The sequence below is a fragment of the Pogona vitticeps genome, chromosome 1 (genome assembly GCF_051106095.1).
Source record: "Pogona vitticeps strain Pit_001003342236 chromosome 1, PviZW2.1, whole genome shotgun sequence".
Classification (NCBI taxonomy): domain Eukaryota; kingdom Metazoa; phylum Chordata; class Lepidosauria; order Squamata; family Agamidae; genus Pogona; species Pogona vitticeps.
This window is the reverse complement of record NC_135783.1, coordinates 212,279,961-212,295,409: the sequence shown is the minus strand read 5'-3', so window position 1 is coordinate 212,295,409 and position 15,449 is coordinate 212,279,961. Positions and strand designations below refer to the sequence as shown.

The 15,449-nt window shown below is 40.3% G+C and overlaps 1 long non-coding RNA gene across 1 annotated transcript in view; it reads right to left on the bottom strand.

Annotated features, from left to right (window-relative positions):
* LOC144583162 (uncharacterized) overlaps positions 1 to 12,582 on the bottom strand; it is a 29,980-nt gene extending 17,398 nt beyond the window's left edge. The window contains exon 1 of the long non-coding RNA XR_013536806.1: positions 8,414 to 12,582. This is a non-coding gene — a long non-coding RNA (uncharacterized LOC144583162). The remainder of the gene's footprint in view (positions 1 to 8,413) is intronic.
* Between the last annotated feature and the right edge of the window lie 2,867 nt (positions 12,583 to 15,449).

Here is a 15,449-nt window from a genome sequence, read left to right as displayed (position 1 = left end):
GAATAAAACTTAGAACACTACAAGATTTAAAAGAGAGAGGAGGACTAGCACTGCCGAATTGGCTATTATACTATAAGGCCTGTGCTATGGTTCAGATAAAAGAACGAATAACACTAGAAAATCAAAGACTGTTGAAATTGGAAGGTCATGATTTTAAAATGGGCTGGCATGCATATGTATGGTATGGAAAATTCAAAGAACAAACACATTTCTCAGAACTTATAATGAGGAAAGCGTTGTTTAGTATGACAAAAATTCCAAGTACAAACATATAAGAAAATTCCAACATGGGTGGCCCCAACAGAGGCATTTACATTGAAAGTGTTAAACCAAGAGGGAGTTTTACTCACGTATAAAGGTAAGCTTTCCCTTCATGACTGGCTGTGTGAGTGTGGGTTTTAGATGAAAAGTTGTGCCTTGCTGCTTGGATGTATTTTTAGTGTTGCTTTTGCTTACTGTCTTTTAGTGTGGTGTTTGTTTGATTCTCTTTCTATACTTGCTGTTTTTAGCTTTAAACATTGTATTTTATTTATGTAAGCCACCTTGGGTCCTTGTCAACGTTTCCTCAAAATTTCATTCTCACTGCGCCCCTCTGAGCATCGGGGTGGTGATGGTCGTCATCTGAATTCCAGAAGTAAACAGGCATCGACCCCCAGCTGCCACTGTGTGCTGCTGATGGAACTCTGCCCTATGCATCTTAGAGGGAACATCGGTCCTTGTTCTTTGTCTATCTGGCTTCTAAAAACTCTTACTGGCCTCCACGTTTTATACAATAGTTGAGCTATTGCTTTGCCTCCTTTTTGACGGTAAGCAAATCTCTGAAATGTACTAATTTTCTCTAAGCTCAGATTCTTCCCAGACCTGTGATTGGCTAATATCTTTGTCTCCGTTACATCCCCTTCAATTGGACATCAGAGTTTTTAGTAATAGAAGCTGTACGTTATGAAAGCAGCATGGCGGTCTTTTGCAGCTGATTTATCCCTCATAGTGCATGGGGGAAATTATCCTTTTAAAATGTTTGATACATCTCAAGTTTAAGAGAACACTGAAACAAGGCAGCATCCCACTAAATTATAGGGCAAGAGCCAGCTTCTGTTTTCCTTGCAGAAAAGGGGGAAAGGGAGGGGGGTCCAATTAAAAATATACGTATCTGGAGTTTTAAAATATTTAATAATTCTTCCCATTTAAAATAATTTTGGTAGAAAAATATTTTATACTTGGGGAAATACTTTTTGACATTTTGGGGAGGGGAGAAAGAACAATGGACCGTTTACAGGTCTACACAGTAGATTAATGAATCTAATTGAGTCTGTAGGGAAATGTTTCAGTTTAACTACTGGAACTAATTTATACATTCACTACATCGTAATAAGTCAATTTAAGTTTCTGGAAATAAAACTGGATATCCTGGGTATAGATTTGAACTATAAATTTCTGCAAGAAAGGAGTCTGTGTTCATTATACATTGTAAAATTACCATATGGACCTGTCAACACTTCTTAGCACAGCTTTGTAATAATGTCATTTAGTTTAACATTGTAATGTGCCGACTGAATTAATGCGTGTCACAAAATGAATGCCGCCCAACCACCAGTTCTGAGGGAACTTTGGAACTTTGTATTCTGATTGTAGAGAAGGGTTTCTATTTATTTACAGGAAGAAAATGCCACTCAATCCATTAACATGATTTGTGTTCACGAATTTAAGATTTATTGCTCTCCCTGTACCTGCATGAGATGGTTCTATATGTGTTTTCTTTACGTTGTAACCTTACATTCATTTACCTGGAAATAAGACCCCTTGAATTCAATGGGACTTACGTCTGAACAGATATTATGCTGCAAATCACCAAAAGGATGTTGATTCAGCCTTCCTTCTTTCCGAAGTAATTAAAATCAGTACCCAGCTCCCTAAGGGACAAAGTGTTGCTTGCATAATTATGTTATAAGTAGTATATAAGTCAAAACATCAACAACAATGCTGGGCATCAACCTCTGTCTGAATGGCCAGTGCACATCCAAACCATTCAAATCATCAAAGGTTTGAATAAATGGAATATTATTTTTTGTGTGGTGAAACTGACATCATAATGCCAAAGAAATATCCCATGAACATGAATTGGAAAATTAAAAACTCCCTCTATTAGCCAGAATACAACTGCTTATTTCCATCTGTGTCATTGGCATGGTATAAGTCACAGTGGCAAACTTGTTATTTAACAAGGTGCTTGTTGTGTTCCTTGGTGAGCACCTGATCCGGCAATCGGGCACACGCCCAGGAACATGATCAGTGCCTCTTTAATTAACAGCAGTTTACCCACTGCAACTCACACTTTTGCGCTTATCCAGATGTAAATTGGTGACTCGATTCTGGCATTGCCAAATTTGTACTCAAGGCATACTACTGTACCTCAGAGCAGTAAGATAGTCTGTCAAGGAATTTCCAGTCCCAGCTGAAAGGCAGCATGGGTTACTGCATTTTCCAACACTGTGCAGAAGTGTCTAAAAACTGGTCTCAAAAATGCAGATGGTGGCCTGATCCTGTTGTGTAGTTTAGTAAATCGCAATAGAGTAGCCCCACTGAATCAATGTGGATGTGGCGAGACAATGTCTCCATAAACTCCACTGAGATTTTAGCATAGTAAGTCACAATTAAAGTAGGCCTATTTGAATCAATGGAACCTAAGAAGGAGTTGACTCATGAAATCCCCATTGATTCAATGGGCCTATTTATATACTAAACTAAACAACAGGATTTTGACCATTATTTCAAAGACTAATAGGGGAGGAAATCCCAACGTTTTGTTTAAAGAAGACATTTTTGAGCTGCCGAATAGCTCAGCGTCTTAGGTCTTTCACTGCAGAGCCAGTGCTTGGGCGTTTGATTCCACACTGTACCTCCTTGATAGGAACTGGACTCAGTGATGCATTGGGTCCCTTCCAGCTCTGCAGTTCTAAAATTATTACTATTATTGGTTGTCTTGTTTACCACATGAGGATGAACCAACTCTGGATTTATATTTGTACTGCATATACCAGGAATCTGAAGTAATATTGTCTGGGAATATGTACATTTTACCACATTTTGATCTTGGATTCTTTCACTACATATTTAATAAATGAAATTGCAACCTACAGAAAGCTCAACCTATGAGAATGTTAAAAAAAAAAAAAGGGCACTTCATATTCCCTGATTCAAAAGCAGGGCTAAATGAGCTCATCTGCATGGGCTTTCTAGAGGTCCAGAAGGGATTGGCCAGTTGGGTCTCTGCTTGGGGAAGACAAGATGTTATTACAGCAGGGAGCTGCATTTTACTTTCATCATTTGCATCTCTGAAAATCAGACTTGAAACAATTGCTTGCTTGGATTACAACTCCTAGAACCCCACAATCTATCTACAGAGAAGAAGCTCTCATATAAGGATGTTAGAGCACAAGAAGGGAGATTTTATTTGTTCGCTCGTTTGTTGAGTGCATTTCAAGACTGCAGCCTTCCAAAGGCAGTTTACAATGTAAGATATGAAAATTCTGCATCAACGTGAGTTGCATAAAGTCACAAATCAGTCTGGAACAAGTTCAAGAATGATGCCGCTAAAACACGAAAGATTCAGAACTAAAATAGCAGACAAAAGCAGCAAATAGAATGATTTTTAAAAATCAGCTGAAATAAAATAGGACAAGTAGGTTTTGGAAAAATACAATAGATTTCTTCAGAGGGTGAGAAGACTGAGTCACCATACAGAAGTAACTCTCTCCAATTCCTGCTAGCTTTGTGAATCTTTATGACAGGCCAGGGATTGTGCACAAGATAAAGACATGCGGAGGTGGATCAAACCAGTGGTTTGAACAATACTAAAATAGAAAAATATAGATTAAGATTGAAGTTTGCAAAAAAAAAAAAATAATGCTGAAGGAGGTTTGCAGCCCAGCTCTATCCCAAGTTATGCCTGCTTCCTTCCATCAAGGCAGAAGACATGCTCAGGTGTTCAGCCTGAACAAAGGAAGGATCATGAGTAGGAAGCAGGGCTGTGCATGGCTGTCCAGTCCTCTAAATCCCAGAGCATGTTGTCTCCCTTGAGTTCAGATGTTGCTATGATGAGTGGCAAATTTTGAATTCAGCAGTGTCTTCTCTGGAATTGACAGCCAGGGTTCACAATTCACTCGCTGGCTTTGCTTATGAAAATATATGTCTTCTGTTTAGGTTATTTCTTTCCTTGACATTACAAGAGTGCCTTTTCCCACTGAGTTGTAAAGCTGCCTTTTAACCTAAGATACAGTCTTAAGAAATACCCAAGGATTTAGCATGAAAAAAAAATGCAGATTGAAAGCAAATGAGAAATCTCCACTGGCAGTACTTTTGTTACTTTTTTTTTAAAAAAAAGTCTTTTGGATTATAGCCAAGATGAAAAACTGGACCCACCTATCTGAGCTCTCCTCCTGAGGCCAACAAAACCCCACTGAAGTCAGAAGACAGTTTCCTAATAATTCTACAGGCTTCAGTCCTTTATGAACGTTCCTATTATATGAAAGCACTATTGTGAAATATTTGACATTTCCTTTCATTATTTGCCCTCAACGTTGATTTTAGGATTCCAGCTGTAACTCACATGGTGGTCAATTATCTTGCAGGAGGATCTGATACGGGAGGATGGTAAGATTTTATATCTTGTGAAAACAAGCCAATGTGCTTTGTGTTGACACAAAACTAAAATCATATTAAGTGTTCATTGTATGAAACTCATTAAATACACAGTTAAGGATTAAACGTCTCATGAAATAGTGTATTTCCATGGGATGCGTGAAGCTGCATAAAAAATTGTCTATAGAAGCTTATTGAAAAAGTAATCTAAAATGCTGTTTCACAAATACTGTGCTTCTGATGGTATCCTCAAACTACATCCTCCAGTGTTGTCCCATGTGTCTCCTAGGAAATCTGTCTTTGCATCTTTGATAAGATTCCTCCAAAAGAATAAACTGCTTTATCGAAGGAAAAATGTAATGTGGCAGGGGAATCATTGCTATCCCATAGTGTCAGGCTTGGAGGGAAAACAGCTACAACAGTGTTCAGCGCAGGCCTGCTCAGCATGCAACACCCTAAGTCAGACCTGAGCAAAGTGCAGCCCGCAGGCCACATATGGCCCGTGAGCCACTCCTGTCCAGCCCGATACCGCAAAAAAAAAAAAAAAAACTCTTTAGTATTTGTGAAGATTAACAAGTTTAAAATAAAAACAATCACAACATTACTGTTTCATTTTAAAATAAAAACAATCATATCATCACTGTTTCATTTTATTTTTAAGTAAAGTTGGTTTGGCCCCCAAACACAGTTCAGATTTTTCATGTGCTCACCATAGAAATTAATTGCCCACCCCTGCCCTAAGTCAAGCATAGTCTACCAGTCTCCTTTTACGCCCTACTTAATGGGTGACAAAAATCCCTCCCTCTCTTCCTCCGTCCATGGATTTCAGAGCTCTAACTAAGGTGGAGCCACTAGGACCTTGACCCAGGGAACAAAAATTTGCTGCGGGAAGAGTGCCAACCTATCTGTTGGAGCTTGCTGCTAGAAGAACAGAAACCCACTCATCCAAACTGTGTAGAGTGCCTCAGGTCCTCCTTTCCAGGCAGAGGTAAACACAAAGCAGGTGGGCTTAGAAGAAAACCAACATGTTCATCACATCCTCTTCCCACCTATGACAATCTCATGTGCCAATCTCAAGTGGAGTTTTGCGTGCCAAAGCTGCAAGTAATGCCTCTCATGACATTACTGTAGTTACATTTATCAGCCACCTAATGAAAATTGTTTTCGGGGGGGGGGGGGGAATTAAAGGTAACAATTCTTAGTAAACAAGCATTAATAAAGCAGCAAATAAAACATCTGTAAAAATAAACCAGATACTGAAAGATAATATTAGACAACGGCACAGTGGCACTAACCCATGATTCCTTGGCTAACAGGGTTTAGGAAAGGGTTGACAAATTCTTCTGCCAGTATAGCTCTACTGAAACAGGCTAAACTAGCTGGGAGGTTCAATTTACTCCTGCAAAGAGGTCCATGAGTGCAGATCTGTCGCTGCAAGGCCTCCAGTCAGTAGTATACTCAGAAAGATCATATTCTGGAGGTGTGGCAGAAGCCCCTCTGCTCCCTTGAACAGTTCCACAATTGGAACCATGAGTTGCCTCACATTGGGACTGGCATAGCTAACGTTCCCCCATTGATTTCAATAGAAATAATGTAAAAAAAAGGGGGGGGATTCTGTTGGACTTAGGATCCTGGCCCATGTGAGATGCTGGTAGAGGTCTGAAAGTGGGCGGGGGGGGGGGGCAACCACTGCAGTCCCACTAACTCATCAGGCTGCTTCTTTTACAGTGCAGCGACACTCAAACCAGAATGATCTAATACAATGTAGAATATTGAATAATACAGCGATGCTTTTGTGGGGTGTTTTTTGGGTTGTTGTTTTTTATTTTTAGAAAGGTCTGGGGAAATGTTTGCCTGATACAAAAAAGAGAGGAGAGTAAGAACCAAGTGGGTCTCACTGGGGAGAATATTCAACTAGTAAAGGGCAACTCTTTCACTCCTGGTCACTTTCCTTACTTTAGATTGCTGGGGCACTTAAAGAAGGTCCTCACTCAATTACTTCTTCTAAGCCCAGGTGGACAGCACATGGGGAAAAGCAAGCCTTCAAATGGTCAGGCCTCAAACCATGAAACCGGTTCAAAACCAGCATTTTGAACCTAGGCCTGGAAACATACCAGGAGAGCCACGGAAGATGCTGCAACACAGAACGTACTGCTGTAACACATTCATAACACCCACTGCCATTTACTCCCCTTGCACTCATCCTGCATACCCGCAGACATTTTTGGACTGCTCCAGGTAGCCATCCAAAGTAGGACCAGTTTATCGTAACCCTGGAAGGCCTACCGTGCAGGGCTTGTGAGCCGAACTGGGCTTGGTAAATAATACTGTCCGGTCTTGGTGCAGAATGGCATTGGGGGTGTCAAAAGTGCAACACAGGCCTTGCAAGCCATTTATCAGGGCTTTGGCTAGTGGTTTGGGTAGGGAGGTGTTTGCCAAAATGCCTTCCTTTTCCAGGGAAACCTCCAGAGGATGTGAGTACTCATCACTTCCAGATGTTTGGTCGCAGAGCGAATGATCCTGAAAATGCTGACAGCCGCAACTACACAATCATAATTGTACTATCCTCTCAAATTCTTACAGTGCAGTGATTTCACCTTTATGCAAATGACCATATAACGATGCAGTTTGAATGCTCCCAGCTCAGCAACCAGGTGGATAGATACCTCTCTTGAATTCCTCTTTGTTATATCAGGGAATTATGGTAATGTCTGCACCACATTCTTAGAGGAAATGTTTTCCTTTTGAATCTCAGAATTCTTAGTGGCCATAGAGCTTGCAGGATTCATAGCATTATACTTACTCCCAGACAATTCTATTTCCATGGAACCGTCCCTTTTTAAAAAATGAAAATATGTGCAGGATAAAAGTGTCAGGATGGATGGAGGGGAGAAAGATTCAGACAGAGAACAAAATAAAAACACAGTGAGATCACTTACAAATATCATTAAAACTCTGATTAAGGGTACAGTCCTATAGTCCATAGGAAAGCATCTGAAGGGCCATGAGATCTTGGGTTCCCCCACCCTCAAACAGGAAGAAAAGAGGATCCATCTCCAGAAAGAGAGTTATGTTCTGAAAGTGAGCAGGGGGTGGCGGCAGCACGGGGAGGGCCACCTTTGAATACATGGAGAAAATGAAATGCCTGACATAGTAACCAGTCTTCATACAGATCTGGAAAATCCAGCATGTCAGATAAATAACCTCTGAACTGCATAGCTGGAATGGACCCTATGGATCATTGAGCCCCTGTCAAAGAGGCCCACTGGGGAACTGAACTACCAACCCTTGGCTCCACAGTCAGAGACCTAAGCCACTGAGATATCCAGCAGTTCTTTTGACCTGTGCAATGTGCCCTCATGTGCGCGATTTCCCCCCTACGTGTGCATACGACTCAAACCCCCACCAACAAACAGAGTTCCATCACAACCGGAACCAAAAGAGTTAAACACAATCACTGCATGGAGGAGGAAGAGAAGGAGATGGAGTCACACCTGCCCGCACATGTGCCCAGCTTAGAGGGAATCTTGGTCCTGTGTATTATACATGTCTGGAAGACTGGACAAAAGGGAAAACAGCTATTCCCAAATTAAGGGGGTCATATGTAAGTCACTGAAAAAGAGAGGAAGTGCATTGCTCCGGGAGGAATAACGTATATTATTATACTGTAATACTATAACATATATATGTATTCACACACAATTTTTTAAAATGGCTATAATTTAGACAAAAAGATGTGCCGGTGAGGAAGACAATAACCAGAAGGCTGTCTTACCTATTGCTCTGCCTGGTGTCCAGTTGTCAACTGTTGATGGGCAAGTTCAAGATTTGCCTTTCAAGCTTCTCTCCAAGTCCTTTCTCTTTGCCTTTCTTTGTCTTTAAATTGGTCTTGGACCAGACAGTCCTTCAGGTGGAGCTCTGACCTCTGTAAAGTAAGACACACAATCAACCTAATTGACAATGAAGTGAGCTCAACACTCTAGCTGCCTAGAGTGGTCATAGCAGCCTAGAGTGGTTGTTTGACCAGATAGGCAGGGTATAAATCCAATCAATCAATCAATCAATCAATCAATCAATCAATCAATCAATCAATCAATCAATCAATCAATCAATCATGAAAGTGCATGTGTTTTATTTTTCATTTTCTTTGTAAAAAATTATACACCCATGCTGCATAACACCATTTCAGATGTTCCATCTTCCCCTATGTACATGAGATTTATTTGCACATTTGAAAATATGGTGTGGGAACCAAGCTTTAGAAGAATGTATGGCGTGGGTGGACCATCTTAACATGTTAGAGGATTGTTAGAAGGAAAACATTAGCCAAGTCCTCTGCATCCTAGAGGAATAACAGGATACACTTTTAGTGATAATAGTTCAGTATGTTTTTCTATTCAATGCATGTCTTACTATCAGAGTTCCTCTTAAAGAAAAAGCAGGCCCTCTTGTTATACATCAAGGGGCACTCATCTGCCTATTCCACTTCAAAGCAAGCTCCATGCTATTGAAAAGCTGTTCTACAATTCCCCAGGGTAACATAAATGACCAAACAACCAGAGCATTGAAAGTGATTATATGAAATGATAAAATAAAAATAAACTTTAAAATTAATCATTTATTTCTACTTCTCACAACGATGGTATCGAGGTAGAGGTTATTATACAATTTTTCCCATGAAAGTTGTACTAACTGCATCCTGAAAGGAAAACAGCATGAATTGCTGGCGGATAGTCCACGATTAGCAGTTGCAGAGGATTTGGGGAACTCTGATAATGGCTAAACGAATAACTAAATATAGAATCCTCTTCCTTCCCCATATGGCAGTTACACCTGTGTTCTGGAAACCATGGATTGTTCAAGCTCTAATTGGCCATAATTTTTTAAAAAAAGGAACAGAAAGTGCATATTCCCATATTTGGGCATAAAAGGAAGCTGGATTGTTTTGTACTGGAAACTTTGTATTTTCTATCTTCCTTTATAAAAGAGGGAGAAGGAAAAAAAGTCACGGCCTGTGCCTGGTTATCATAATCCTTCGGAAACATTCAGAGAACTAGTGTGGTGCACTGGTTGCACTGCTGGACCAACTGATTAGAGAGCTAGAGACTTAGCAGATGGAGGTTCAAGTCTGTGCTAAGAGAACCATGGGGGATTCTGGAAGCCGTAATCCAAAGACACTCTTTACTAGTACCAAAGTACCGAAGTACCAAACATCTAGTTCACCACGTACTGTTACTTAATGTGGTAAACTACTCAAAAGTAGGCCTATTGAATCAGTGGCGATTTGGTGACACAGCCACTGTGGTGTAATCACACTGGCTCGCTCAGGCAAAGTAACCTCCCTGATGCCCTGTGGGCCTAAGATTCCTAATGGATTGTCTCCTTCTCTTTGCCTGGAACACAGGAAATGTGGCCACACCTAAATTAAGGGCCACATGCTTCTTTATATTGCTTTATTGTATTATAATTTTTTTGTTATTCTTTAATGGTTTTTGATTTGCTGGAAGCCACCCTGATTACAACGAGAGGGGCGGGATACACAAAGCATAGCATGCCAGCACTTGAATGATGGGATATTCCTCCCTCATTGTGTATTGAGACCATATCTGCATAAAAACAAAAGTACTGTAACTAAAATAGTTAAACAGCAAAAGGAGTATAGTAATACTTTGCTCAGTTACATTGTAATATAACTACAGTTTTGCTATTAGAAAAAAGAAATTAATTGTCGCACATCAAGATTTTTTTTTAAAGTTGCTTTGAGGGAATTCTAGGGTATTTTCTGACTCCACCAACATTCCATTGTATAGAGCAGCGATTCCTAACCTTGGTTAACTAAGGTGTTCTTGGACTGCAATTCCCAGAAGCCTTCACCACCAGCTGTGCTGGCCAGGATTTCTGAGAGTTGCAGCAAGAACATCTGGGTTACTCAAGGTTGGGAATCAATGGTATAGGTGGATAGCTACTTCAGGGCTATATTTAGAGGCAAGGTAAGAGTCAGTGTTAACATTTGAGTTAAATTACTCCATTTATATTTCCTGAATCACAAAGAATTCCAGTGGCATCACCTCACAGACTGAATAAGGCCAGTCTACTGCAAAGCAGAGGATGTCACATATTAGCATGGGATATTTTTTACCCTAGTATGTTATATTGGGTAGAATGAACGAAGAAGCCAAGGGGGTGGTGTGGGGAATCAACGGGCTTTTTGGGACAGTTTTTGCTCCAGCTGTTTTTTAACTGTAAAAATACAATGTACATGACCCGGGGGATATGCACTGTTATCAACTCCTCAAGGTAATTATTTGGCTGAAGAGCTTGAGGGACTGTTTAGATTTGCTGCATCCAAGGTCGAAATAGCTATAACAATGTCCAACCTCAGACAGAAAAGAATAATAAGAAGAGGTTGGTGACAACCTTGTAGAATGCCCACCACACAGAATCTGTGTGGATTCTTCAACAAAACAAGAACCTGGGGGCTAAAACATTGACGTGCTTGTTGTGTTACTATGTTGCTTCCAATTAATGGAAACCCTGGCAAGGTTTTGGAGGCGAATGAGACATTCAGTCAGTGATTTTTCATTGCCATCCCCAGTGCGCTTCCATGGCCGAGCAGAGTCTTGCACCCAGAACTCTTGAGTCATACAGTATCCCATTAAAGTACCTGAAAATTAATTCAGGCAACTCATTATTTGCAATCAGTTACTTTCAAGTTCTGAGTAGTACTGATTTTCTCCATATACAGTACTACATAAATGCTATGGAGTGAAGTCTTGTCAGCGTGTACAGATGGAGTGGCAATCTGCAAATTAGTAGGCAGTCCTGGGCAGCAGGGGTGCATCCATGTGGAATGAGGACTCTGGATTAAGAATGTCTTGTTTAAAAAGAAAAAAGACTTAAGAGTGGGCAGAATGGAGTGTGTCTGTATAGTTTAACTAGCAGTGTTTGGCTGTGTTCCTGCAAGATATCCCTTTGGATATGATATTAAGTAAGGAATCTATGAATAGTTTAGATTCTTGGCTTGGCAAACTGACTGTACAGGCTAATTCTTACAAACAGATAAATGTTTTGAAAAGAATATTAAGATTTGTATCCAATGGCATAAATCTGTGCAGATCCATACATATTGTGAATTTATACACACAGTGAATGATGCAAAGAGATTAAACATACATCCTGTGCCTTCAAATTCGATACCTTTCAGCATATTTTACTTTCAAGCATATTTTATTTTGGAACACATTTTCTCTTATTTAATGTGGATACCTTGGGTTTTTTAAATTATTATTATTATTATTATTATTATTATTATTATTATTATTATTATTATTATTATTATTATTATTATTATTATTATTATCATCATCATCATCATCATCATCATCATCATCATCATCATCATCATCATCACCACCACCACCATCATCATCATCATCATTTAGCACAATAGACCAAACGATAAACTGTTTATTAAATGCTAATATGCAGTCATTAACTAAAATGTAGAATTCTGCTTTCTGTCTGTGTGCGTAATGGCTAATGTCACAACATGTGCAATCCGGAAGGTAAAGGTAAAGGTAAAGGTTCCCCTTGACAATTTTTGTCTAGTTGTGTTCGCCTCTAGGGGGCGGTGCTCATCCCCCTATATAGGTACCCACCTATATAAAAAAACAACGACAGAAATTTAGAGGAAGAACAATAAATTCATCACCTCCTCCAAAAATGAAATACAATTTGAGTTCAGGTAAAATGTTTTACTTCATACAAACAACAACAACGACACTGAAGCTAATGTTTAAAACAGTATGCTTTACGATTGTTCTACAGGAAGTAGCTTAACTGCTGCTGACCCTCAACAATTCCAGGAGTGATAAAGACTATTGGATGCCACCATGCCTCCCATGTAAGGCATTTCCTGAGGCAAGAAGAACACAGCAAGTGAAAATTGCAGCTGTAACCCATGTTTATTTGTGAATGGACTGACCTACAAATAACATTTTGTAAAAGGCAGGGAAGTGGCCCCAGTACATTCTGACGGAAATAACTTTCAGCACTGTCTAGTCTACTGAACAGGATACCTTTCTTTTGGCCAGGGGTGGGGACTGGATTGGCTGGTGGCTAAATTGGGGAAGGGGCTCCAAAAATGGAAGGGGCAACATATAAAGTGCTACTTTATGTATATAAATGAAAATTAAGAATGAATTTCTATAACTTAAATACTGTAGAAATGCAGCAAATCTCACTGCAAGGGGATCAGGCGACCTTTGTGCCTACTCTGGCAACTTCCCAGAAGCTAAGTGTTGATAGACAATGTTATAGTCCCTGGTTCTGCCATCTGATGGCTCTTATTCTTTACTGAACTGCCTTCCAACCAGTCCGATTCATGACTATCTTAAACTTTTGTTCTCTTGCATTGTTGCTGGGTGGCTGGAATTCCTTGTTGGGAGTGGTAGGTAGTATCACATTCTCTTCATATCCAACATTTTAATGATGAAACCCAGTAGTAAATTGCACATAGAGTAGATCCATTGAATGAATGGAACTTATGAAGTTCACTTTGTCGCAGCAAAATCAGTAGGGTTTCAGGAAGCTCCTGAAACTGACCGAGACCACTTGGTTTCGACCCCTCCAAGCTTGCCTCACACTATTCACCTGCATCCATTTCAATACAGCTTTGGAGCAAAGGAGATGTAGAGCTGGGTGTCATCAGTGTACTGATGACACGAAGCCCCACACCCCCGATGACCTGACCCAGTGGCCTCATGTAGATATTAAACAGCATTGGGGAGATAATCGAGCCCTGTGGAACTCCACAATTAAGATTCCACTGAGCCGATACACTTTCCCCAAGCTGTACCCTCTGGGGATGGTCCTCCAAGAAGGATCGTAGTCAGGCTAGTGCCACACCACTGATTCCCAGCTCGGAGAGCCTCCCCAGGAGGATATCCTGGTCGATTGTATCGAAGGCAGTTGAGATATCAAGAAGGACCAACAGAGACATTTTGTCCATCGGCCTCCCTTAGCAGGTCATCAAACAGGGTAACCAATGCTGTTTCCATGCCATGGCACGGCCAGAAGCCCAACTGAAATGGATCCAGGGCATTGGTTTCATCCAAAAGGGCTTGGAGCTGGTCAGCCACCACCCTCTCTACTACTTTGCTGAGGAAAGAAACATTGGCGACAGGCCTATAATTACCAATGTTGTCCGCCACCAAACTTGGTTTCTTCGTAATGAGCATAATGAGGGTCTCTTTCAGAGACCCATTAATTATTGCAGTGGGCCATTCTGGGCAAGGGTCAAGGGAGGAGGAGGTGGCACGTCAACAGTCAAGCGCTTTGTCCACCATATCTGGTATCACAGGCTGAAAGATATCGAGTCTCATCGGGCAAGGCGGAGTGCTAGACATCTCTGCTCGATCTACTGTGTTCAAAAAAGGAGAGAGCTCCCGCAGATGGCCTCCACTTTAGATTTTAAAAATGCTGCAAATTGGTCAGGTGAAATACTAGTAGGGGGCCTATCACTTAGACCAATTCCAGATAGATTGTGGACTATATGGAAAAGTTCCACCTGCTGATTTGAAGCTTCGCTTATCTGGCAGCCCTTACCCTGGTAAGGTAAAGGTTAGTCGCGATCCTGACAGCTTTTCGATTATAATCCATCGGGTTTCATCTCCACTTGCACTCTAGCCTCCTCCTACTTTGCTTCATAGTTTGCAGCTGCTGGTTAAACCAGGGTGCTGAACGAGCTCTGCAACGGAGAAGGCATTTAAGAGTAATCTTGTCAACAACCCTGGTAGTGGCGGCAAGCCAGCCATCAACCAGAGCCTCGACAGGAGCACCAGTCAGATCAACTGGAATCCCTCTCATGGAGTCACAATTATGGGACAATAAGACATTCTCAAGAATATTAAAAACATATTTAATGGACTGCACCAGATGAAAACAGAGATGGATCAGCTATTTGAACAAATTAGAGACATGGGGACAGAAATGGAATTTACAGTGAAGATGGAGAAAGAAGTGAAACTATGACAGGGAATCAATTTTTTTAAAACCACAAACACAGACAATTTTATTCCTAAACCTCAGAAGGTTCTAGAAGAAAAAGGTGAAGATACAATGCAGTGGAGAGTCAATTTGTTGATCTCCCTTATGGAGATGTCAACAGCAGAAGTGCAGCAAACGGTGAAGTTTACTATAAACTTCGATATGAAAGGGAGAAGAACTGACATGATGGGGCACATGCTGTGGCAGATGAGGCAAAGGAGACAATATATGGAGTGGATGAGGCTCTTGAGAATGAATTCATGGTCCATAAGATGGAAAATGAAAGACGACATGGTAAGAGGGGCACAAAATATTGGTTGGAATATGGAGATAGAGCAGTGGAGATAAATGTTGTTAGATTTAAGAAGGTATTTTGTGGTGAAAGATTATATGATAAAATAAACACAAATAGTTATAACAGTGATTTAGAGCAATAGAGCAATTCATAACAATAGATATAAGATGGCAGAATAATATTAAACTTATAAAACTAATAAACTTAAAGATAAAAAGAAAGAGAAAGTCCAAGAAAATGGAAGATTAGTAATGATGAATATTATGGCAAATCGTTATAATGTATTTTTTTCTTTGTTTAATTTCCATCTTTAACATAATTGTACTGTTAAAGCAGATGTAAGAATACTTTTCGCTGTCTGGAATGTTACCTTTTCTTAACACCCCCCCCTTTCCTGGCCCCCTATTTGTACCATAACCCTTATCCCTATGAAAATGAATAAAAATATATTTTTAAGAAAGAAAAAGAA